Source organism: Empidonax traillii, unplaced genomic scaffold (genome assembly GCF_003031625.1).
Source record: "Empidonax traillii isolate 1590-97213 ecotype Southwest subspecies unplaced genomic scaffold, ASM303162v1 scaffold46:size3806547, whole genome shotgun sequence".
Classification (NCBI taxonomy): Eukaryota; Metazoa; Chordata; class Aves; order Passeriformes; family Tyrannidae; genus Empidonax; species Empidonax traillii.
Window position 1 is genome coordinate 2,159,063 of NW_020955239.1, and position 26,731 is coordinate 2,185,793.

The 26,731-nt window shown below is 43.9% G+C and overlaps 1 protein-coding gene across 1 annotated transcript in view; it reads right to left on the reverse strand.

Moving 5' to 3' along the window:
- Nucleotides 1-26,731, reverse strand: part of LSAMP (limbic system associated membrane protein) — a 1,013,573-nt gene that overhangs the window by 869,119 nt on the left and 117,723 nt on the right. The gene's annotated exons all lie outside the window — the stretch shown is intronic.

Consider the following 26,731-nt stretch of genomic DNA (forward strand, 5'->3'; position numbering starts at 1 on the left):
ACCCAGTAGCCTAGAGAACAAATCCACTGTGTGTTACTCACAGGTACCAGAGAATTCATAAAGACTTACTGCCTTCCTTAGAGCTGAACTGCCAGTGCTATATTTTTCCACGACATCTCTTTTATGTCACTGCACTTGACAAATACTTTGTGCCTCTTCACAGGTATTTAGGAAATCCTGCCAGTGCAGGCATAGAGAACACACAAATGGACCTAACATCTCCATCTATGCAAGACAAAGCTGTGCAGCAAGAACAAGAGATTTTGCTAGCTAAATGTGGCCCCAGAGCTGCCCTCATATAGCAGGCTCAGCCCCATCTTCCATGTCACAAGAGGACACATTTTCCTTTCATTAAGATCAATATATCTCAGAGGCTATTTTAAACAACCCTTGAACCTTTCTCATCATGTTTCTACTACAACCGTAGCTGACCTTTCTCTGAAGGGCAAGTATCCAGTTGAGAACATTGAGAAAAGACTCTACTTAATACATCATAAAGCTTAAAACTGGATCAACTCTGCTAGAGTCAATGCAGCAATAGTAAATTTACAAAAAGGATGCTAAACAGCAGAATTTAGTGCAGGACCATCTCCTTATAGGAAAGCTGAAGCCACTTTCTTTTGCAAAAGTATCCTATGAAACACTTGCTTCCTCCGTCACCAATGACCCCTTCACCTAACTGCTCCTGAAACACTGTCCAACACCTCCATTAATTCTTCTCCAGCTATAGTCGGTGTTTACTTTTGGGGATATGACTGCACTACAGAGGTCAACTTGCTTCCTTCTTAAGAACAACAAAGCTCCAATGGGCTCAGTGTTATAGTTTCCAAATGAATATGCTAGTAATTTAGACAGTCTAACCCATCTTCCACCTCCTGTAAGGTTCACTCGCAGGTTTTCATGGTATACAGGCTGTCATCCAGGAGGACTACAAACATCAGAATAGAACAGTTACAGGCATTTTTGAACTTAGCATTATTTACACCAGGGCATTTAAAAGCAGTGTAATTTTTAGTTTACGTTAAGCTTTAAGTATAATTCATTACATGACTTGGACATAAGTCATTCATATTGTGATACCTGCCTAAAGGTTCAGCTCCCATGAGGCTTTGAGAGAATGTCAGCTTTCTTTTTTTACAAAAGAATGTTATTAACCCCTGGGAGGGTTTTACTGAAAATTATGAAATTATAATCTTCGGTTTGACTCAAATGTCTTGAACATAGAGGCAGGTATTAACAATGGCAGGTATCTGGAAACTGTTCCTGTGGCATGTTCACTGGAGAGGACAGTGCTGGTCATTTCTGAGGTACATGGCAATTTGTAAATCGGTCTCATGTCTTGGAGCAGCCAAACAGTTGATACCAAGAAGGGACATCTCTGAATACCAGCTTTGAAAGGTAAGTAATCTTGAGACTTTTTTTTTCCCTTGTAGTTTTCTTCTCCTCTCACCAAATGTTGTAATATATGGATTCAACAGATGGTATGATCTCTTCCTCCCTCTCTTCCCTCAGGTCAAAAAGTAAAATAGTAAATACCACTGTAAGTACTTAATGCAGAAATAAACCATTTCAGTAGAAGAAGAAGAAGCTTCAGACACTTAAAAATAAACAAGATGTAAGAAAAGACAAGTCCTCATCCAAGTCATACAGTTCAACAGAGAAAAATGGCATCTTTTTGTCTTTCTTCTGACAAGAAACAGTTTCCCTCTTATTCACAAATAAATCTCAGGCTACTTGAACATCACTGACATTTTCTTTAAAGAGTTTTTAATTAAAGTAACATTAAGTATGCTATGTTCAGTATTTGTCAGGCATTAGGAAAGGCTACTAAAATTACCACTGAGGGGCCTGTTAAATATCATCATATGCTCCCAGAGTAACTAATTACAGACATTTTGAAAGGATCTGCCTTTCCCATCCTGCAAATTTTTTAAACTTTTTTTCCTTATTTATTTACTTGCATAAAACAACCAAATGTTAATGACATGCTATTTGGCACCTGTCCTGCAGAATGGGCAGGCATTTCCCCACTGCCCCCAGTGGCACCAAAGAGTTTGCTGGCATCTCGGAGCCTAGGAGCAAACCTGACAAGGTTTCTGTTACTTTTTGTTTGTTTGTTTTCCCTTCTGCTTTCTATACCTGGTGTTTGCATCACTTGGATGCGTGGGCAAAGACCACAGAAGACACTGGAGCTTGGAAATAAAACAGGTGCTTTCAGCAATCCAAATCCAAAAGTTTGAGGAACTTAGAAAACTGCAGGCCCTTTGAGAAAACCTCAGCCTTCCTGATCTGCATTTGCACAGCACCTCATGTAGAAGAATGACACTGGGTGGCTGTTACAGCTGTGGCCTACAGTGACTATGGTAACTAATACTGAAAGGGACTTGGAGCTGAAATTCTGTTTCTACATGGAACAGTATCAGAATGAAACCAACGATGGTGGTTTATTGTGTGGAACAAGACTTCTAGGCTACTCATTTTTTACGCAGAACAAAAGCAAGCCAACTGCTCCTAGGTCCATGCCTAATGCCACACCACACCAAGACATCCAGGCACAGAGGGTATGCCCAGAGGCATACTTTCAGGCTTGCTAACTGCAAGGTCAGAGAAACTGGCCTTGAAGCCATCCAAGGAGCACTCAAAATTCAGCAGAGAGGTACCCAGACACAAATGGTTGCTCCCCCCGTCTTCCCATCTCCCAGAGCAAGCACCAGTGTGTTGCTCAGCAGGGCAGCCCAGGTGGAGGGCTGAACATGAGGATCACAGCCTATCTGCTGATTCAGTCCAAATAGGGCCTTCCAGCAGGAATTTGGAGCAGTCACAGTGAATGATGTTGCTGCTCGCCTTATGCACGAGGTAGAGCAGTTTCCCAGCTGACCTTTTCATCACTTGTGAGGAGGGCAAGCATTTCAGCACCTACGCCATCTGCAAATTTAGTCTTCCCCTCAAGGATACAAAAAATCAGGTCAGAGGCTTTTGTCTTCCCCTACCATTCCTGAAAAGCACATTAGAGTTCAAATCCTCAAGACAAAGCATTATTATTATTGTTGTTAGGTTTTTATGGTGGAAGAAAATATTAATGTTACAAATAGCTGCCATTAGCATAAGCAAAGCTGCATATTAATATGCACATGGGTGTCTCCACTGTCAGGAAGCAGAGAGGCCCCAGAGGCCCTGCTTTCACTGGGGAAAATGATGATGGCATTAACTCTAATGATAACGATAAGGAGGCTGCCATAAATGATATGACAATTTCTTTTGTATTCCTGTTTGGGTAAAGACTTCTTCCTTACTCCCCAGTGTCCATAAAAGGATGTTTTTGAACAAATGGCAGCTCTACTGATTTATTTAATTTTACCACAGTTTTATGTTTTTTTTAAAAGTGCCAGCTCTTTGGGTCACATGACTAAGAAACTTGCTTAAGCCTTTCAGATAAATTCCTAATCGCCAAGATTTTGGAGAACTGGATACTAAATAAAAGGCATCCCACATCTATTTATGTTTTTTAAAACCTTGTGAAGTTTGAGCCTTTTTGGACTAAGGATACTATTATTTAAAAGGACAGCAGGAGCTATGAAGAAAAAAAATAAAAGTTATGAAAAAAATAACCAGGAAATAAATTGTCTCTGATGTAAGATGTTCCCAATCCTATCACAGCCTTTCTCCCCCTTCCCTTATTATTGCCCTTACGAGTACTACATCTCAGCTGTGACAGTAGATCTTTGTGACTATGCTATCAATAAGATAAGAGAAGTGATCTGGCTGAAAAGTAACAAAGCAAAAAAGAGCATAGAGGGGGATTTCCTACAGAGAGGTTTTGGATGAGCTCAGCAGCACAGACCTGCAGACAGGCATGCTGGTACAGCTGGGAGGGCAGCAAAAATGGGGTCTAAGCTGCTCCTGTTACTGACAAAATGCACACTGGACTGAGGAAAAAGATGCAGAGGGAAGATTTGGGTTCCTAGGGCCCATGTGTCAAGAGTCTGTCAAACCCTGTTGTGGCTTTTCCAGCTGTGCAACAGACATGAGTTTCCTTTTTTCCTTTAGGCCAGAGGGAAAGCAGAAATTTCTACCCCCAGCTGTGATGTTGAGGCATTGGTTATGCAACAGGACTTGGCTGCAACAAATGCAAAAGCATTTCTTCACTGAACTCTTCATCTGAACACGGACAGAAGATGATTCTCTCTGGCTCTGTAGCTTCTGAACTAATTACACAGCTTTTTGACGATGTCACTGCACAGGGTGTCTTTGCCCTGGAATCATCTGTCATGGCTACAATGTGCAACAGGGATCTGAATACATTAAAGTGTCAGGGAGGTGGGGATGCTACGTTTTGGTCTGTCAGCTTCTGCGCTGAAAACCCTATTGAGCTTAGCTAATATACTACACTATCCGCTTTTCATTTTCCACATTTGTTCATGTGATGTACATCCTGAAGCTCATCAGAGGGAAATGTAAGCTTTATACCAGCAATAACAATCTTTGCAGCAAACTCAATCCAAAAGGGACTAGCCAAAACCACAGAGCCCTGCGGAAGACTGCTTCAGATAAGGTGGCCATGTGCAAATTCTTGATACAGAGGCAAGTTCAAAAATTTGACACTCACAGGCCAGTAACATAGGTGTTACAGAAAGACAGCTTCCTCCACCCACATGGACTCTGGGACATAGAGAATAGGCACAAGTCTCACAATCTGTGTCTGAGGTAATATCTGGCAGATAATACAACATGAAAAACAACTTTGCAGTACAAAACCATATTAAAAGCCATATTAAAGCTGCAGAAAAGGTGGACTCAAGATGGAAAACATTAGGGCAGTACAAAATATGAATCCTCTTTGGTTTTCTATTGTGTTCCTTATTCTCTTTAACTCAGTTGAGTGGTTCAAGTCTGTATCTCAAACTCACTCAGTCCCCACATAGCTTCTCAAACCCCTATTATTCCAGCAGGCCTTCATAGAGAAGTGTTTCCTCATTCATTTTCTCATTTTGGAACAGAACTACAGTTATCCAAGAGAATTTCTCTGCAGGGATAGCAGGAATATCCCCACAGGAATGCTCAGTAATGATGACTGTGCTTGGAAATGCCACATTATCATAAGCTTCCTGTTTTGGACATATCCAGAATCAATAGCAGTTCTTATTTCACTAGCTAAACCCACCAAAATAGTGCAGATAATCTGGAAAATTTCTCTAAACAACCAGGAGCACAACACTGCAATTGTAAGCACAGGCACATACACACCCTGTACAAATGATGTATATTAACATCAGTGATTAAACAGTGTCTCCTTCTGTGAAAAGCTGAAAGAATTAAACTAATATATGAAGTCTATTTGTTGTTTGTGTTTGACTAGAACTTACACCTATATGCAATAGCCTGTGGTTCACTTATACTTTGATTTCCAAACATGTTATTTGCTGGTCTCCCAGACCAGCATTATGTGGTCTACCACATAATGTCTGTGGGTTTCAAAAGAGGAGGAGCGTCCCTGAATCATACACTGCTTGGTATGACCCTGGAAGCCAAATGCACAAACCCAGAGATACTCTCTGGAGAGCTGTATGGGCCCAGTACATAACAAGGTACAGATGCAACTGCAAAGTACTCAAAAAGTGAAAGAAAGAACTACAGCTTGCTGTATGCTAAGTCCATACAGACATAAATCTTGATTTCCAATGTTGCTATCAGGATTTCAGTGCCAAGCGGAAATAAGAGTGATAAAAACATACTTTCAAAAGTACTTTGTCAGGTTCAGGTCATGTACCACAAGAACATGGTGTCTGGAATGGTAATCAGCCTGGCAGATATAAAGATACTTGCTAGAGCTTGCTGTTCCCACACAACTTGCACTGCAGCTGTACAGGGCACTACAGTCACCACAAGTCAGAAACTGCACAAGTTCCAAGACCAGCACAACCTTCTGGCACCCCTGCTAAAGAGAGAATGCATGGATAATGCTCAATGATCTCATTATAAACCAGCCTGGGGGAGAGAAACAGTGACAAAAACCCAATTACATATGCTTTTGATTGCAGATGACATCCCATTAGCCCAGGCCAGGAGGACTACATGCATTTGTATGCTGTAAGCATCCCAACACAGGTAACGACTTACTGACAAGGTATAAAGCAATGTAGGTTAACCATCCCAACCACTGGATCACACAGTCATGAGACATCTGTTTTTCCAACAAGTTTTTCTAGCAAAGACTTACAAACAAACAGGAGAGCCACGGACACTTGAGATTGGATACCCCTCTCTGTGGCCTTTGAGCCAAGGAACACATCACCTTCTCAGTTCATCATGCCCCAGTCAACCGGTACCTTCTGCATAGGAAAACCAAAGCTTCACTTACCTAGAAAACAAAAAGACAGAGAGAAAATATGGTTAGTGGATGTCCCTGAACCATACAGATGTTGCTTATCTTTATTTCCCAAGTGATTCCCACTTCCTTGCACCTTGTTAGGAGATTCCTGACATATTATGAAGCAGGAGTGATCTATGATAGCTCTCTTAGCACACAGACACTGTCTCTCTCCCCTGCTGTAATTGGTCTGTGGTGCCATTTAATTTTATACAGATTATTCATTAAGAAAAGCAAAACTGAGCAGGTGTTTTCATCAACATCTTGTTCTATTAGAAAAAAAAAAAAAAAAAAAAGAGAGAGAGAAAAAAGCTCCACAACAACATTAACGGAAGGGCACAAATTATTTTGACTGTGAACAGCAGGGCTCAAGTCTTGAAGTCTACCAAAAGAAAATGCAGGAGGAAAGGATCTCCTTGTTAAGAGAAGGATGGATTGAGTTACTCTGCCTTGTGGTTTTGTCATGTACTGTCTGAACTATGGTTGCAATGAAAGGTCTTGGTAGTCTTGGTTTAGGTAAAGTAGGCTCTGACATGAGGTGGAAGGAGGGAACAGATGGTCTTCAGGTCAGTGCCATCCCTGCATTTAAAGATTTTAATGAAGACAAAGTGCTTTTGTGTGGAATATAACAAAGACATAAAACAAAGATGTGTTTTGCAAAGAGGTATCACCTGAATAAGCCAGAGGGAGGCATAACAGAGGGTTCTTAAATAAGATGAGAGGAATCTATGTAGGTCTGAAGCTGTATTAAGCCTTTCCTTTTGAGCAGTTTCATGTTCATTCAGAGCACTGCAAGGATGTGCCACTTTCTTGAACACGATTTCTAGTTCTGTAGCCAGAACCAGCAATCAATCAACCAGGAATCAATCTTTGCAATGAATAAATAACTAAATTAAGATTACTTATTTATCCTCTAGAGTTCACTGCCTCTGAGAGGCAACTAAAATTTCCTGAGAAGGGGGAAAAGTGACTGTACCAAGGGTCAGGTCCTGAGAAAGTAAGAGCTTCCCTTCAGAAACAGTCAAATCAGCATTTTCATTTTTGGAAACTGCATCACATTTTCTCCTGCTTAGTTCTACCAGTCCAGGATAGCACAGAGTGTCACTTATATGTCCCACACAAGCTTCATCTATGACCACGGGCTGCATTATTTGAACTGTAATGGAATATAGCTGCTATTACAGAATTCCCTAGAGGAGAGGCTGTGAGGCTTACACACTATGGGGAAAGGAAGAAATAGATTAATACACATTCATGGCACATTTGCAAAGAGATTACTTTGCTCACAGTGAGATTTGCACCTGTATAATTGTATCACTTTCAAATTAATCATAATCATACTCTCAACCAATATATGAGGATGAGTAGCCCTCGTTCTCGGACTCTCATAATCGGGATAAAAATAGCTGGCTCTGAATGCACCAAGATTTCTGCCTGGTATGCAGGAGACAGTAAATCCCAGCTGACCCACTAAGCCTTGGTATTTTGTTTCTGCAAAGCCCTGGTACGGCACATATCGTCGCATAAGTAAGACCAGGTCTGTGCAACAGCAGCACCGCAACATTTAGCGATATGTTCATTCCCTTCTCTGAACATGGTGAAAGTAGCACAAGCCTTACTTTTCTGAGGAAAACTTAAGCTCAGAGAGTGATTAAGTGATTTGCCAGCCGATACATAGTGCCTTTGTCATGTGGAGAGACACAGGACCTGTAACTCTTGGCTTCACCGACGTACACATTTAATTACTGGGTATCTCCGCATAGGAGCAGCGACCCACAAATGCAGTGTAGCATCAGCCTGAAGCCTCACTACTGCCATGTCTGCCCCTCCTCTGCCATCCCCTCCAAATGGCTCCCAGCAAAAGGCGGATTCCTTAATTGTGTTATTAGCTGAATTATTAATTGATATGAAAACAGCATTTTACTGGGCATAAAAAGTCATTCGGAAACGAGATAAAATGTTCTCGGCACTGCCTGCCTCCGAGCAGAGCTGGAGCGAGGGCTCTGACAGCTTGATTATTATGCACATTAGTGCAATCTGGTGAGCTTTCAACACAGGGAGCGCGGAGTCCCCCAGTACTGTATCCATCAGGCCACATCCCTCTACTTTTCCCTTCCTTCCCCTCTTCACTGCCTGCTTTGCATTTATGTGGGAGACCTCAGGGGTAATTTTTTTCTTTCTGATCCAGCTGTCATCACTGCAGAGCTACTAATTATAGCAATAGTGGGCAAACAGTATTTTCCCTTCAGCCCTGCACCAGGAAAGAGACTCTTCATGCCTCTTCCCCAAACCCTCCTACACCCCAAAAAGGGAAGAGATTGTTTCCCAAGATGCTCCTTGCTGGGAAAGAGCGGCTTGCATTTCTCTGTCTCCAAGTCCTTTGTGTTCCACTGTGGAAATGGTGGTATGTGTATATGTATATACCTTTTTATATGAAATGTTGCACCATTTCATTATAGGGTAGAGAGTTGTGCATATCTCGATACACAGTGTTTTTCAAAACCTTGTCACTGGTCGTGATACACTTTCACTCCAGACAGACTCTTTTCCCCTGATGGTGAGAGGGGACCCCTCTATGGATGCTCACAATATCTTTCATCCTCCTCCCTGCCCCCTCTCCTACCCCTAAGGCCTCACAGAGCTGCAGCAGGAACAGAGCTGCCTGGCAGATGGTATCAATTAATTTTGAACCTCTGTTAAACAGGCACAATGTGCATCCTTGTGCAAGGAGGGGTGATAAACCTTGAACAGTCCCCTCCCCCATTTTTCTTGACCCCCTTCACTTTCATGCGATCAATAGGAACCTACCCCCACTGACCCACATCTCTAACACGCAGCCACAGGAACCGGCAGACACCAGTGATCAATCCCGTCTCTTACATGCAAACCTTGTAATTTAGCAATAACTACTCAACCACCATTGACCTGCTAATTAATCCATGGATTTTTTGTTGTGCCTTTAATTGTTGGCCCCGATATCTGAGTCACTTAGACTGCTCACTCTGTGCGGAGCCTAACCAACTAAATGCTACTTCAGCTCTGTAGTAATAAAACACTGAAATATATTGACTCCCTGCCAGCTCTCGCGCTCGCTCTCTGCCTCTCTGCTTGCTGGCTGAGTGCTGGCGTGTGAAGGGAATATAGAGAGGGGAAAGCATTGGCCATGAGAGATGAAGTTTGGGACACAGGTGAGAGAAAGCAATAATCACTCACCGGTGACAGGCCACCAAGGACAGCCTCTGATCCCTGCGACAGCCCTGCTCTGACAAACTCAAACACACTGTTCCTCCATCCCAAACAGACTTGATGGCTCTGAAAATTCACAGGCATGCTGGATTCTGCCTCCTTTCTGCTTTCCGCCCCTTAATGAGAAAATCATTGTCCTCTTGTCACTGTCACACTCACTATATATATGTGTTCGACACAAAAGCCAGATGGTATAGGCAGAAAAATGAATCCATATAGTGGAAGCCAGGAGATTTGTATTTTTTTGCCAGTGCTGTCCAAGGATCTCTGTGTAAACATGGATAAATCACCATGAATGCAGTTTTCTAAAGTGACTTGCACCTCTTGGTGCCTCTCACTGATGATAAGTTTTGGGGGATGGAAATGGCAGTTTTAAACCCTGACATGGCAGGAGCTGCAGATGCTCAGCCCACTGGGACATTGACTGACTGCAAATCAGGCCCTTGCAACAGACATCTGATAACATGAGTCACACTGAGGATGGGGGTGGGAGAGACATGAAGGGACTAATGGGTGACATTTTGGTGCTGAAAGCAGTGAACTAGGAGGAGGTTGTTAACCCAGTCAAGAAAATTCTCCATTAAAAAGTATTCATTTTCATTTGGTTAAAATCAAAATGAAAGTCCTGTCAGCAGCAGCTTATATTTACCATCCCACACGGAAATAAAGCGGAAAGCAATAAGCCCTTACAATTACTGCCATTGCTTGTTGACTTCATTTTCGCTGTGGCTGATCTGTAGTCCTGAGCCATTCCCGATGCCCACCTTGTGTCCTGCTGCAGACAGGCACACCACAGAACTGCCCTCCTGAAGAGCTCTTGGGCTCCTCCCATCTAAGCCCCAGGAGCAGGCCAGGGAGTGGTGGGAAAAACACAGGCAACAGCAAAAAGAGTGTTTAAAGGACAGGTGAAGAGGCAACTCCAGAAACAAGGTCTCTGTGTCTTCTTCACATCAGCACACGGCACAGGCAAATGGAGCTGTGGTGCCCTTGAAGAGAATGACCTCAGCACAGCTGGAAAGATTCCAACAAGATAGGGATGCACTGGCCCTGTCAAAAAAACCTACCGTGCCCCCTACACCAACAGTATATTGACACTGTGACCGCAATTCAATAGTTCAAAAAGCATCCTGCTAGCACATCCAAGATACTTTAATGAGGGGGCAATGGCAGGACAGATGTTCTTATTGTCAGAGAAGGCTATTGGGAAAGCAGCTGTATGGTGGCCTTATACTTCCTGATTCTAACACCACTGTTTCCATGTGAACAGCTAGTGTTCCCAAGCCCGCTGTGTCCCCCCATCCTTCTCTGTTTGTCTCTGTAAATAGCGATGCCAGAGCATGTTTGGGGTACAAAGAGTGGCCAGAACAAGGCTTCCCAGCAACAACAGGTCACACTGGCAACTCTGAGGGGGTTTGCCAGCAGTATTTCTAAAAGCTTCCCTGAGGACTTCCTGGGATCTTATTGGCCTGATCTGCCTTTTCTTTTTTAATACTGCAAATAATGTTTCTGAGATGCTTCTGAGAGGTCATTTGGGGTAATTTATGATGTCTTTCACTGCCAAGGGAGTCTATCAGCAGTGAGCCTCCCGCTGGTCAACACTTCAGGACTTTGAACAGAAAGGATTTTTTCTGTGCTTCTCCAAAGCTGTCTAAAGGCAGCACGGTTGTCCGGGAGGAATCTGAGAATTGCTTGTTCAAGTGCCGACACATGCTGGGTTTGGAGATGCTGCACAGTCCATGCAAAATATCTCAGTGACAGGACATCATTTTGCTGAATAGTTTGTCACTGAATTGTTTGATTGTAGATACCAAAATGAACTGTGTTGCCATAAACATGAGAAAAAACATTTTCTCTCAGCTACATCCTATCTAGTTCTTTTATAGAATAATTATCACTGAGAGAACAGTCTCCATAAGGATATGGATTACAAACAGCTCAACATTTTTGGGCAGGATGGACATCCAAAAGACATCATGCTTTAGTGGAGAACTGTAAACTGGCTTCAGTTTGGAAACACACAGCTTTACAGTATTCTTCCCATCACCAGTATGGATACAATCTAATGGCTGGAAGATCAAGACCTCAGGCTTCAAATCTTCTTGAAGAGAGTGTTTTCAGCCCTGTGTTTACTAAGCCTCTTTGCTTGCAATTTAGTGAACTGCCTGGTCCAAGACAGGAGGATGGAGCCCTTGCACCTGATGGCTGCCTCAGGCAGGACTGTAAGGATCGTGGCATGTCTTTAAGCCAGTTTGTGTTCACTGAACCTTCAAAAATTGTACAGGTGGTTTCCCCTCCAAATTCATACACATACAGAAGCCAAGAGGTGCTGTACTGCTGCACCTCCCTACATCCACATGTCTGAAGCAAGTCCTTAACACCAAGGGACTGTGATTTATGTAGTTAAAGAGCCTCCACACTCATGTTTTACTGATTAAAGTGCTACTTTAGTGGTACAGACCTCAGTGGAGTGCTTTAATTCCTGGTTCTAAAAGTTGATCTTTCTTTGAATTAAATCTCAGCCCTCCAACACAGAGACAAAAGAACCTGCACCTGTGTTAGTTTAACTGCAACAACATTGCACTGAGGAACAGTAATACCCCACAGAATGAACTAAACCTTCTTGGAAAGGAAGGTTGTTTGTATATGGGGTTTAAACTATATTCAGCCCCTAAAAGCTTTCTGATATGTCTTTGGGGTTTGTCCTGTGAAGATGCTGCCTCTACCACACTCTGGAAGAATATCTTCTTCTTGTCGTTTGACTGCTTTACAATCAAGCTTTGCACTTACATTGGGTTTTCCTTGGAAAAAAGAATAATTCAAAAGTAAGAGAAATAGTAAATTGGTTTAGGACTGAGGCACAATACTCAGCTTGATGTGTGATTTCCTCCTGTACGCGAGCAGATCAATTATGGCCATTAAGAGAAATCTGACTGCTTGGGATGTATACAGACAGGAACAGCATGCAAGAAAGAGCCCTGTAAGGAGAGGGAGCAGTTAGATGAGAGCTCAGAGTGCTTTTCCATCTGTGATTTCTTCCCAGAAATTCTAACTAAGCATTTACAAGACCTCTATTAGCAACATTCTATCTGGGAACCTTACATGTGAATTTCTACTCACCACCCTTCCTGAGAGACAAGAAAGAATGACTGTGCTCATTTGAAAGAGGGAAACAAGATTCAATCAATTCCTCAAACCTAAACTTGAAGCCTCTAGCAGAGATGAGAATCAAACACAGATTTTCCAGCTCTGGCATTCAGTTTCTTGTATTGGAACGTAAAACAAAAAGTTGGGTTTTCTTTTTGGTTTAGTCTGTTTAGCCAACCCTAGAGAATGAGTTGAACCTTTCCCATCTTAGCCAGTTCCAGAGAGCTGCCCTACCCTGTCTTCACACCCTGGAAAACCATAAAGTTCACATCATACTATGACACCACAATTAGCACAACAGTGGCACAGGAGCACTTCCTAAGTTTCAACCCCTCTGCCTGCCAAAGGGAGCTTTCAGCATGGCAGGGGGAATCCAACAAAGTCAGCTTCAATGGGAGGAATCCACCCCATTTGAATTAAACCTCATCCACCACCTCTGTTCAAGCAGGTCCCACTTTGCCAACATCATACTGTCACTGCAAGCTCAGGATTAGTTTTGAAACTCCTGCCTCCTAAAGCAGCAGCAAGCTGCCCATAGCCTTTCCAGCTATTTGACCATGCTCTTGCAGCACAGAAAAAAAATTCATCTCAATTCAAAGACTAGGGTATAGGAAGTAGAGTGTCATTTCCCAAGTGTCCTCCCCTCAACTCATTGTGGCAGGAGGAGGGGATGGTCCTGTTCAGAGACTAAGAGACGGAATGACTGATTGCATACACACCACTGAAAGATGCTGATGAGAAAAACCAAGGTTTCTGCCTGTCATATTTTCAAAACCCCCAGATGCTGGCTCAGAGCCTTGCCTGTCGCTTTCTTTAAGCCTCTGTTGAGGAGGAAGAGTGAAGATCTTGTAGACAGCATTTAGTGTCACAGACAGTTCGGCAAGAGACAATTTTTCACCCCGTTAAATCCCTCTGCAGAATATTATCTGCTGGTTTTCCCTCTTTTTTATGATTTTCTTATGATTATCTCCTGCTGTTTCTGTCCTCAGCAGCCAAATAAATAAATAGCAGTATAGCTGTCAGCAGCTATAGCTGAGTAAGAAGGCCCTGCAGACAGCCTTAGTGGGCTACACCCCTCCTCACCTTCAACACTGCTGCCTTCCAGGTAGTGATGTGAGGATTCTGAGACCCTCAGGTTTAATAGCAAGGGGGAAGTGGGAGGGGGTTAAGAGTGCTTGCTTCTTTGATCACTGTTTGCTATGAAAACCGGGACATGTCACTTTATCACCTGTAAAAGATGATGATGATGATGATGATGATGATGATAACAGCAAATTGATGAGGGAGAAGGGCAGTGAATACTTAACCTCCTCACCTGTGCTTGGAGCACATTTTTATCATCATCCAAAGGCAAAAACGAAATAGGAAAAAAAAAAAGGTGTCAGAGAGGTGAAGGGACTCACATGGGATCACAAAGCCAGTCTATGGCAGAGATAGGAATAAAACCCAGCCAATCTAACAGGAAAGCACTGGTGTCATCCCATAAAACAATTCTACCCTCTAAAAAAAGGAAATACGTTTCTTTCTCTCATGTATGTGTATCCTTTGCTCCCTACCTTCCCTAGTTTATCCTTTTCTCTGCCTAGTTTATTCATACAACAGTTGCACAAGTGTGCTGAGCACTTTACATACAAATGCAAAGCCAAGATGTCTACGTACAAGTCTGGCCACCACATTCACTCAGAGCTCAGGAATTCTTTTGCAGACTCATTTTTCTACACTGCTCAGGGATTCTGGCCCCTTTAGGGCCATGTTTAATTCATCTCCTATGACTCTGAGATCCTTTGCAGGTACTGATCCTGTCTTTTTCATGAGCTCAGTGCTCAGATACCAGGCTTTTCTCTTCCATATATAGTTTTCTTCTTCTTCCTACTCAGACAAAGCTCTTCCTCTACCCCAGACTCCATCTTTGGTCTTCCTCATTATTGCCTTTTTCTCCTTCTCTGCTTTCAAAATTATCTTCCTTGTGTTTTCTTTCTGACAATTCTTCTTTTTGCTCTGACATAGCCTCTTTTATAATGTGTCTTTACACCCCTCTTCATAAATACCCTCCCCAGCCTCCCCATCTACCTCTGCCTGTGCCTCCACTTCTTCCGAACCTATTAGACATATGCTGGATTTTATTGAATAGATGCCTTTCTAGGATTACACCATATCTTATTAACACAATGAATTTCTCACTGCATCACCAAATTGACTTATTTTTAACATAAATATTAGAAGCTAAGTCCCAGGGCAGTGCCAAAGCAGGGTTGTCTAGTTTTTGACAATGTAAGATATCTTAACCCAGCAGTTGCTTATTTGATTAACATCCACTTTTAAAGAAAAAGCATTTATTTACTTCCTATTTCTACCACCCCATATAACACGTAGGCTAAAAAAGCAGAGAAAGGGTCAGATAGCCCCATCTAGATATCTCCAATGCCATGAACATGAAAAGGTTTCACAGTTATAGTTCTTCTCTCAGTATCTTCCAGACTTCAAACTACAGTGCAGATGGGAACAAAAGCAAATCTGTTTGGGGAAGAAGAAATTTCTTACCCTTTTTTATATAGATGGTGTGATTTCAGTGAGCAAAGAAGTGCCAATCCACTCTCAGCTGTCACAGGAACTGGCTTTTTTTTCCAACAATACTTTGAGAACCCAAAGTTTTTAAAGACATGAAAACAGGGGCTTTGTGCCTTATCCTGCTTTCTGATTGTGATCTCTTACCCTGCACTAGAAAGACCAAGGGTCAAGTCAGTTACTTTGCAGCTACTTCCACAAATTTTTTAGACACTCCATCCACTTGATGCAATCTTTTTGAACCACTGCTATGTCTCTCTTAGCCATCATACCCCTTCTGAAGGATTTTGTTGTGCTTAGGTAAAAACTCAAGATGTGATTGTCAGATGACAAGGCACTTCCTTGTGAAACTGGAGATCACAACACTTTCACACTTTCTACACCCATTCAGTGGGTCAATGTAGCAACTCCACAGCTACTCTAAGTTGTGTCTAGATGGCCTGAAACTCAGGATACTTGGAATGACTGGAATACAAATACAGTCAGTTTACTGGGCTTGTGCAAGTATCAGCAATACTGAGGTTAGGTTTGAAAATAAACTTTAAATCCCCCATTTTTGTGGTTATTTACTTGGTTTTAAACACTTTGATCTCCCTTACCTATTGCTACTATAACTTACAAGAATTTATGGCTCAGAGCCTTGCCACTGTCCTCAAACTGCAGGGCTGAGGTGTTTTGGACCCTGCTGTAGGGACTGCCTAAGGCACTCCTTTGTGAGTGGTCTCATCCTCCTAAGCCTGTAGAATCCTCATCAATCCCTCCAAGCCCTCCACTGTTGCTTCTCCTGGCCCTATGCACCTCAGCACTGCTCCTCCCACACCTGTGAGAGCCAGCACCCTCCCACCATCAAGAGCCCAGTTCAGGCAAATCCCATTCTCTTCTCCAAAACATGGAGCAAAAGCAAACCAGAGGGAAGACAGAAAGCAAACTGGCCAGGGAGGCTAAGCTCCCTCTTGTCATTGAGAACTGCTAGTTGCTTATACTTCTCCCCTACCTAAAAACATCTCCAACATTGCCAAAACTCATTGAATGTGTTCTTTGGAGGAGTCTGTGGCTACTATCTGTGAAATTCCAACATCTTTAGGGAAGGCCAAAACATTCTGGAGCTGCCTGGGGGGAGTCTAAAGCAGCTACAGGCATATACCTTTCTCCAACAACCACAAAGTTCTTCAGGTAGCTGCTCCACAAAAATTGTGGGGAGCTACTCGGGAATTCACCTGTCTCCAGAGAAAGCCCACATGCTCCCAGAGATGCCTCAGAAAAGTCCTAGGAGAGCTACAGTGCATGGACTTGCCTCCAACACAAAGAGAATTCTTCAGCTAACTAACTAGGAAAATAGTGGTGCTGCTACCTGCGACTTTACTGTCAGTAAAGAAAATCGAAACACTCTGACAGCTGTACAGAAAAGCCTGGAAGGAAAAAAAAAAAAAAAAGAGAGAGCATGAGCCCCAACAACATCCTGCACCGCCTCCCCATACGGCAGGCAGAGGCAAGGGCAGCCAAGTGGAGAGCTCTTTCCTCAGGCTATAACAAGCAGGAGCTGCTAGAACCACAGAGAGGCAAAAGTATTTTTGGCAGAGATTAAATGAAGAATACTTAGGAACAGTCTGGCTAGCCAGAGGAAATGCAACCATGATGGGTAGGTCAGCCTGCCATGCGTTCCACCCCAAAGACAATCAAACAAAAATGATGACTGCCATCTCAGTACCTAGGTCTGAGCAAACATGCTTTGGGATCCAAACACAAAACAAATCACCTCATGGGAGTTTCGCAGCTTTCCCTCAGCTCTTCTTTTGCTTTATAGCCTGGATCGATACTACTTCATGACGATGGCTCAGAGGTAGCCCATTCCTCCTCACCAAAAAACATGATACCCTAGGTGAGCAAAGAGAAAGGAAAAAGGGGCAAGACAGGAACACTGCTGCAGTCACAGGGAAAGACTGGGAAAAAAGAGAGCATCAAGTTTTCTGGATACCATTACTGAGGACACCTGGTGGCTACATGGTCAGCCTCAAAGCTCACCCTTGCTGCTCCATGCTACAACGGGAAAAGTTTCTTGGCACATAAGAAGGGGGTCGAGGATCCAAATTTAAGAGCTTGTTAGAGAAGACTGGTTGGCCTAAAGCCTTGTGTTCCCCTAGGTCACAGAATGGCAGAGGCTTTGAAGAGAGTCTGGTCAGCCCATGAGCATCTGGGCATCAAACATGTCTGGGTGGGCAGCACAGCACGAGGGAAAGCAGGAGGGCAGCAACCATTGCAGAGCTAATGATATTAAAATACTGTCAGGGCCTTGCCTGTCGGCATGGAGAGCCAGCACTGCAGGACAGCAAGCCACCAGGAAGCACGGGTAAAGCCCAGCCACTGGCTGTGCCATGAAAGCATCGGTGCCATGAGCAATAGAGCACGGCGAGAGCTCCGTGAACAGCAGCTGGCACCAAACGAACAGCCCGCCTGCTGGCACAAAGCTGGGAGAGCTGGGCAGAAGCCCAGGAAGCTGAGAAGAACCATGCTCTTGGGTGAGCCAGGTGATGGAGGGAAAAAAGGCAGATGCTTCATGCAACCTCTACTTCCCAGACCTCTGACACTTAGCTGTCCTCTCACCCGTGGGAGCCGGTAATCCAGCAGAAGAATCTCCCCAGGCAGAAAACAGAGAACATTGGGGCAAAGCAGCAAGTGCACACTGTTTGTGTTGAGCACTGGTACAGCTCTGCTGGTGCACTGGGCAGTATGATACAAGAAATGGAGAATACACGGTGGACCAAGAATCTGTTGTGCCTGATCCCATGTGATGTCAGAGCAAAACTGCAGTCCCTGATGCACTTGTTATACAAGGTACAAGGAAAGGGGCACTCACTGAACCCCGGAGAGGAAGGAAAAGAATTACTAGGCTAGGGCAGAGACACTAGCTCTCAGGAGCAGTAGAATAAACCACCAGTCCCTTTTCTGCAACAACTGTCAGGCTTGCATACTGTGCTTGTGCATTGCCATTTTTCTTGATCTACACTTCCAATTTACCAAGAAACTTGGTTTGGGAAGCTGTTGCACACATCTGTGTTCCTTCTTAACCTGTTTCTGCCACAGAAATTTGTTTTACTCCTGTGACCTCCAAGAAGCTTTTGCACTAAAAGAGAACTGCTGAGTGCCTGTCACTACACTGAAACCAGTGTTGAACCACTGATGAAGAGCTTGACTGTGCCTTGTTCACATAATACCTTAGCTACCATCAGTGTAAGAGTTGCAGGAGTGCAGTGAGCAGCCTCCATCACGTGTAGAAATACAACTGCCATACTCATGAAGCTACAGCTAGAGGGGAATTGAGCTGTTCCCTTCCACTGCACTGTCGAATGTAATTCACTCCCTGGCATTGTGTGATCAAGCAAAGGACGGGCAATAATATACACAGCAGCTTATCCCAGAGAGTGGCAGCTTTACCTCGTCAGCTTTCAACTGAGTCTGACTGAAACTTCAGACACGTACCTCTGCTGCAGTGCCCCCATCCCCAGCACTCATGGCGGGAATGCAGAGAAAGGAGCAAAGATTTAAACTGGGGAAATCACATTCTAGTAAAGGCAAAATCCCAAGGCTTTCCTCTAGAGGAGTAAAAACTGTTTAGAACATCGTGTAAACTCATGGCAAGAAGAAATAAAGGTGAGTTTTATACATTCGTGTTATTGTTTGTATGTCTTTGCAATAATGTTTATTGACATATTTGAATGGAGCACAAGCTGTAGTTCAGTTCAACTGCCTGTGAAACTGAGACATTTGTCAAGAAACAAACCTTGCAGATCTTCGCAGCTCTTGTCTTCCCTGTTATTAGTTGGGAAATACTAGAAAAGGTATGAAGTACCAGGGAAAAGGTATCTGTCAAGTTGCCCATGGTGCCTTGGCTAGCAATCCCTGAGGTGCTGAGAGGGAAAGTTCAGCAGGTTAATGAGGAGCGTCTTAACTTTGCATTGACACTCATGCACAGAATAAAAGTATGCATGCACATCAATTACAGAATCCCTATGAGGCACAATAAAGTTAACCCTGCCTGGCCAGAAGGGATATATTACAAACTTGCCTCATTGAAGGTGCTTGGCATGGCTTTAGCTAAGTTACCCTATAAGAGCCTGGCCATAGCTTCCCTCAGCAAACAGAAATGTCCTTGCTCCTCCTTTCCACTAGGTCCTGTTCCTTGAGGTGAGGAGCCTCTTCTAACTCCTCTGAATTTTAAAGACCCCTGAAGACATGCAGCACATTTAAAATTCATTAAATGTAAAAGGCATTCTTTTCAGGAGCTACCATGTCGGAACTGAATGCCCCAGATTTTGACAAGGCTTGGACTTGGCTCTTAGTCTAGTTTGCTACAGAGACAGAAACAACATCAAGTTTTTCCACACCAAAACTTTTGGATTTGAATCCCTGTTCTGAGCTTTAAACAACTGACGCTTCCAAATGTATCATGCTCTGTGATTCTGCTTCAGGCACACCTCACCTCTCATCACCCTTTTTACACTAAAAACTCACAGTATGGGGCTACATCTGTTTCCAATAAAAAGCATGGCTAACACACAGTTCACACACTTCAGTCCCCTCTCTGTAGCTAATGCTCTCTCACCCTGTCCCAGCACTTGCTCTGTCAGTATTGCTTGCTCCTAAGTGAGAATTATTCCAGTCATACATCTCTCTCTGTATGTGGCACTCATTCTCGGACAAACTAGACCTAGCCTTGTGGTCCTCTTCATCCCCAGCATCCTGCAATGTCATTTTTCATTAAGCTTCATAAGCTGTTCAAGTGACAATTCTCTCTGCATTCATTGCTGCACCAGCCCAGGGAGTAGGAATGGCCTCTGGTTAACACCACATCACTGCTGTGTCTTTGTTTTTGTGCATGTTGATCAGAAATTACCTGGCTTAGAGAAAGTAATTTAGTGATAAATGACTGCTCATTCAGAGGTAGCCAGTTTCAGCCATAGCTGCCAGGTATTAATCTATTTGTCAATCCTTTCAGATCTTCTGTGCTGATGAGCAGCTCCCAACTCTGGAAAGTGAAGTCCCCTCTTCAGAGGGCAGAGAAGAGGGCAAGGAACTTATTCCACACCTTTTCAGCTGCATTCGCAAGGTGCTCTTGAAGAAAGGAGGACCAACTGGGAGGGATTAGTGAGGGCCAGGGTTCCAGCTTTGACCTTCAAAGGGGCTTTTGAACAGACCTCAAAAGCAGGAAGAGCACAGATTTAAGTCTCCAAAGTGCCTGGGAATGTCTGGATGAAACACTGCATGGGAACATGCCAGCTCATATAAAAAAGTCAAAATTCTTTCACTGTTATCAGCTTTCACAGAATTTTCAACAGGAGCATTCCCACAATGAAATTTTTGGACATAAAGGAACTAAAAGTTAAGTGAGTAGCTGGACTCCTCTTCACCTAGGATATGCAGTTCTCAAGATCCAATTCCTCTTCTGCAACAGGAGTTCAAAGCTCAGGCCTCCTACATTTTCTGAGCACTGACATCTCTCTTTGCTACAATAACTACTTACAAAGAATAGGAGCTTCACACCTCTTTTATACCCATCAGTGATTCTCCCCAAGAAGAACCCAGAAAAACAACAATAGCTTCCAACACCAGGACAAAGAATGCAACTCTCCAGTTGTTTTGGTCATGGCATAATATCAAAGTCAGTCATCCAAGCCTGCTTGTTTGCAGAAAGCATGCCATTTAAATAAGGACTGGCACACACTGCTCATAGGTCGGTCTGCAGCTAACCTCTCCAGCTAAGAGAAGAGCTCCCAGAAATCGTCAGATGAGTCTGAACTCTAAATGCAAATCCTTCTGAAATTCTATGGCCTATTATTTGATATGTGGATCCAACTTTCACATTCACTGTTCCCAGACATGAAGAGGATACAACAAACACCAAAATTTGAAACTTACAGCCTGTTTTCATCATGTCAGCTATAACTCCAGCTCTGGAAACAATTCATCAGTCTTGTTTCGGATTTAGAATATTGCTACAGGACATTAGAAAAACTCATATCTTTAAATGACTGCCATATGGAGTACTTTGAAGAGCAGTCAGATATCTAAGCCATTACTAGAGTCTTGACAATGATCTACACTCACACAGTGGCCTTTGTACAAGCTCCTCTTTCAAAAATCTGAGTAATTTGATGGTGTTTCCTGATGCATCATGTAGGATTCCTGGAGAAAACAGCTTCCTTTTCTGTGATAGGAAACCTCTCATTCTGGTTGGATCAAAAGGTCTGCATCTTCCCTTTCCCTCCACTCCATGCTGAGCTGCAGTATTGTTTTATTGAGCCATTCAAGTTTGGAGTTTATTTTCCTTTCCATTACAATTTATTATTTTATTTAAACTGTGAAACTGCTTTTATCTCAGCCAACAACAAGTTTTCTCACTTTTATCCTTCCAAAACGCTTGCTTTACCCATCCTGCTGGAGGAGGAGAGAAAGCAAGCAGCTGTGCTGTTCTCAAATGCTGACTGGGGTTAAACCCCAACACTTGTGACCATGTCTCAGTCAGAGCTTTAATAGCTGCTGGATGGAGTGGCCTTGGGAGGAGCAGGGCTGCCCAGCCAGTTGCAGCTGGGACTGAAATGAGGGAGAGATGACGAGGAGGGATCATCCCCCCTGTCTCTGGACCTCAGTCGTGGCACCTCGCCATGGGCATAGGCGTCCTGCCCGTGGCTGGCCGGGACTCGTGCAGGTGTGAGGGCGTTGGCGGGAACTCACGCAGATTCCCACGCCTTGGGAGTGCCATTGAGAGCCATTCCCCCTGCCTCTGAGCCGGCAGGTTTACAAGCCACTAATTCCCAGCTACAAGCACTGCTCCCTGTGCCAAGGAAGCAGCGGCGCGTGCTGTCATTCACGCGGCTGGAAGGCCACTCCTGCCAGCATTTGCGGCTATCGTACCAGCTGCTTGGGGCTGGGAGCAGATGGCAGGATGGCACACCTGACAGGGAGCAGACCTTCCAAGGACGAAGGGGGAGGAAGAGTTTGCGTGCAGCATGGCCAGCCCCAATCCCCAGCCATGCAAAGACAGAGCAAATGTACCTACCTCTCTCTGCCACCCCCCAAGTCTCAAGAAGGGATTTTCACATTAGGGTAAACCTGGACAGGTGTCACTGATACCTCTAAATTTGTACACTTCTCCTGCCTCAGCCAAAATGCCCTTTGTTTAAGCTAATTACTAAGCACATCGAGCTAATTATCAAGCAAAATCCCAGTTTAGCCTTTCCCATGAGATGTAAGAGTATTTTCTTCAGGACATCTCAGCTAGTCTAAGCCCACTCCACCCTCCAGAAACAATAGTGTTGGAAAAAGTGAGAGCTCCGGTCAAGGGTGAGAATATTTCTTCTCCAGCCTTTGTCCATTCTGAAAAGAGATGATGACAGAGCACAGGCTATGGAAGTTAATCCCAGTTCCAGCTCCTCATCTTCCCATCTCTTCCAGATGAAGTTAACGAAATGAACAGATATGGGAGAACATCACATAGCGCAAGAGATATAAAACAGTGATTATGTCGCATACAATCCATCCCGAAGAACTGATATGTGAGCGCACATACATTTAAATATTTGAAAAGCATCTTTTACAATGAATATCAAAATGACTTACAATCCAAGTCAGAGAAAAATGCCCTTACTTCTCCCTATCTCCCTTTTCTCATTACAGAGATAAATCCCGGGTGCATCTCTCAGCTGCAGAGGGAGACTGAAGAATATATATATAAAAACATATATGTGTGTGTATGTATAAAATATACAACATTAATAATCTCAATAATTTCAAGAGAAGATTGCTGCATAATACAGGCAGTCTGGGAGATGAGAAACTCTGGGTTACAGCCATTCTCTCTCTTCCCATCTGCAAAGTGGGTGGGAAAAGATGCCAGGTAGCAAAGGCAGGGGCTTGTATTGTGTACCAGAAAGTGAAAGCAAGGCAGGAAGAAAGAAGCTGGAAAGATGGCCATATGCATGTAGCAATAGTGTTTGTGGTCCAGCAGTCATAGACAGACAGCACTGTCAACACCATGGATGCAAGCAATTCTTATCGCAAGATTTTAAATTGTGTAAGTTATGGACCTCTTTCCATTGCATTCTTGTTTTATAATGAAAACTGAAATGAACTGTGACTTCAGAAGCTCAGTCTTTTTTGGGTTTGGTTTTGTTTTGTTTCTTTCCTGCCAACCCCCCCCAGCTCCTGTGGAATTCAATCAGAAACCTTGGCAGCACTGCTGCCACTGCAGCCATGCTGCTTCCACATGTCACAAGAGATGCTCTGACTTGGGGTGAGCAATTCACACTCACATACACTGAGATGGAGAGGTGTTGCTCTTTTAATTAGAGGGCTTCACCTCTATTCCCAGCCCTAGCCACACCTGAAAGCATATGCAACAGCACAACTATATCTCAATGTACTTTCCTCCTCTTCTCAGTGATTCCTATTAAATTCATGGGTCATTTACTTGGTCATATTTTGTACCTGAACCTCTCAATTTCTAAGCGCGTTTCCCTATATGAATACATACACATTCATAGGTTTTGATCTGTGTGCCTTCACTGTTGACACTACTGTATGTGTACCTCTGCCTCGGTCACCTGGTACAATGCCGCAGCCTGCAAAGCTGCGACACCTTTCACCGGAGCAACACGCAGTGTCCTGCCTACACAAGGCTGAAGAATCCTGTCAGTACTCTAATTCACATTCACAACTGTGAATCACACCAATATCATTAATCAGGGTTCTATAAAGGAGAAGGGATTTCCAAACAATAAGAAAAGTACATTCCCCCCCTTCTTTTTGTCATTAATGAGCCTCAAGGGTCGTTGAAAGCCATATTTTCAGCCTTGCTCTGTCACCAAAACCACAAAAGGTTGAGAACAATTTACTTTCAGAAGTAGAGGCATCTGGTAAAGCACAAATTATCACTGAGACACATGACAAAAAATTCCAGAAATGGTAGTGCTACAATAGCCTTCTGTGTAGAAACAACAATAAAAAGACAGTTCTATGAAGTGGTCTCTACAAAGCGGCACAATAAATAATAGGGGCAGTGAGAAATGCAGCATAAATCTCCTGACCAACTAACGTGCTTTTCCAACCAGACCAGGCTGTTGCCATAACATGCACTCTCAGGACTCTGTGCACCCAAATGAATTGTTCTCTGTTAATATGTCTAGCTATACATGCAGTGGATGCCAAGATTCTATAGCTGCACTTGTCACATAGGGAGAGCACAGTCTCCTCCTCCCACAGATGCATCTCTATTTTTACACAGCTGTACATAATGTTTCCATGTATGTATCCAGTGAAAAGGCACAGTGCCTGTGAAGTTATAAGCACATGCCAAGGCTCCTACATGTGCAGGATGCCAGAGCCTAGAACATGTGTCCTGGACAACTGAATAGAGCCCTGTGCCCTGGCTGTGTCTCTTACTGTTTGAGCTTTGTAAAAAGTGACAGACATGCATTTCTCCTAAGCTTTGACTCATGAGTATAGCAGGCTTGCATGAACCCAGGTGTTGAACGAATGATCAGCCAGCTGTAATGTTACTTTAAATGCAAGTTTGTGTATTGGCTCTCAGAACAAGCCTGAGAGATGCAGTTGAAAGAAACACAGTCACTCTGAGTACAGGATCTGCATAAATCACTGTCCAGTATATTCATTCCTATTGACAGATTAATTCCTTTCTTAGGTTTTGCTTAAAAGTGTACCACTGAATCCTAATAACAGTTCCCAGAGCTGCAGTAATGTCACTCAAAGCAGGGTGAAAGATGTCGAAGGGAATGATCTATGGCCTCCTTGATGGGGAAGCTCCCAGCTGCTCCAGCTCCCCAGGCTGGCAGCTGGCAGCAGTGAATACAAGGAGCCACCTCCTCACCTTGCGAGTGGATGGAATTACCCAAGTCTCTAATTCTGGCAGGAGGTTGCTTTGGAAGGAAGAGTGCAGAGACTCTCTTTAGACCTGGAAGAAAATCTCTCAGCGTCTGCCAGAGTAAAATTGGAAATAGCAAGGCAAATCTTCATCTCCCCACAAAACTAGCTGCCTATGTGACAAAGCAAGGGCACTGGCCTGAGAAGCAGGGCAGGCAGCAGAGCAGGGAATCTCTGTAATGTTTCCCAGCCCCAGCTGATTTGTTGGGTGCATTTCATTCTCTGCACCTGAAAAAAAAATGAATGCAAAAGCATTTTCCCTTAATCAAGACTCCCAACTGAGGTGTCAGGCACAGAGAAATCACTTGTCACTCCAATGCTTCCCAGCATGCGCTCGCTGCACCAAGGAACGGAGGGCAAAGGGATTACAGAATTAAGCGATACCGGTACAGCAGCCAGAGAGTGGCCAAGATTTACCTGTCACTTGGAAGAAAACTCCATTTCATTTTGTGATTTACTAGGAGTGAAAGTTAAAGTGGTGGGGCCTGGCCAAGCCCTGGGATCTATAAGCTGGCAACGTCAAACCATCAGCCCGTGACAGCCCACACCAGGCAACTTAACCTTTCTCTGGGCAAGGCAAAAGCAGCTGCACAGTAATCCCTTGGTTCAGGCTCAGGCTCATAGACTCCTATGGGACTTCATCTCTGCCTGTCAGTCAACTGGAGGACCAGCCTCATCCCTTCTCAGAGGACCACAAGTGATGTTTTCTGGGAATCAGGATAAGGGCATTAGCCGTGCAAGGCTGGAAAAGTGGCTTCCCATCTCCATGGTGTTTGCCTAAAGCCAGCAAAGTCAGAAGGAAATGGGTCTTTAAGCTGCGAGGTGCCCACTGGATTTTTGTTGATGGCAGCACCAGGACCAGCCTGGCAAGGTCCCGCATAGATGAGGATGAAATGTGAGAGCAGAGAAAAAGGCCCAGCTAGCACAGTTCCTCTACTCTACCTCTCCCTTTCAAGCAGCCTTCTTGCATTAGGCTGTCTCCAGCAGCAGAACTGGCGGAGTGTGGGAGTCCACAGTGCTGCATCTGCCCCTGCTGATGACAAATGACCCTTAAGGTAAAATCTGTTCCTGCCCATACACTTTCTCTAGTGAAAACACTCTTTTTCCTCCCCCAAGAAAAGTTTTGATCTCCATCACTCCTAGATCCCTTCTCCACTTGCTCATTTAGAGATAGGGTTAAAAGCCCCTGGGAAAAAGCCCTCAAAAACACCTTGCTCTTCTATTTTTTGGTGCATACCTCCATTCTATTTCACCTCATCAGACTTCACATCTTCCTGTGGATGTAGTCTATCTGGACTTCAGCAAAGCCTTTGACACTGTCTCCCACAGAGTGCTGGTGAATGGGGTTGCATCCAGTTGGTGGCTGGTCACCAGTGGTGTCCCCCAGGGATCAGTGCTGGGCCCAGTCCTGTTTAACATCTTTATCGATGATTTAGATGAGGGGATTGAGTCCATCATTAGCAAATTTGCAGATGA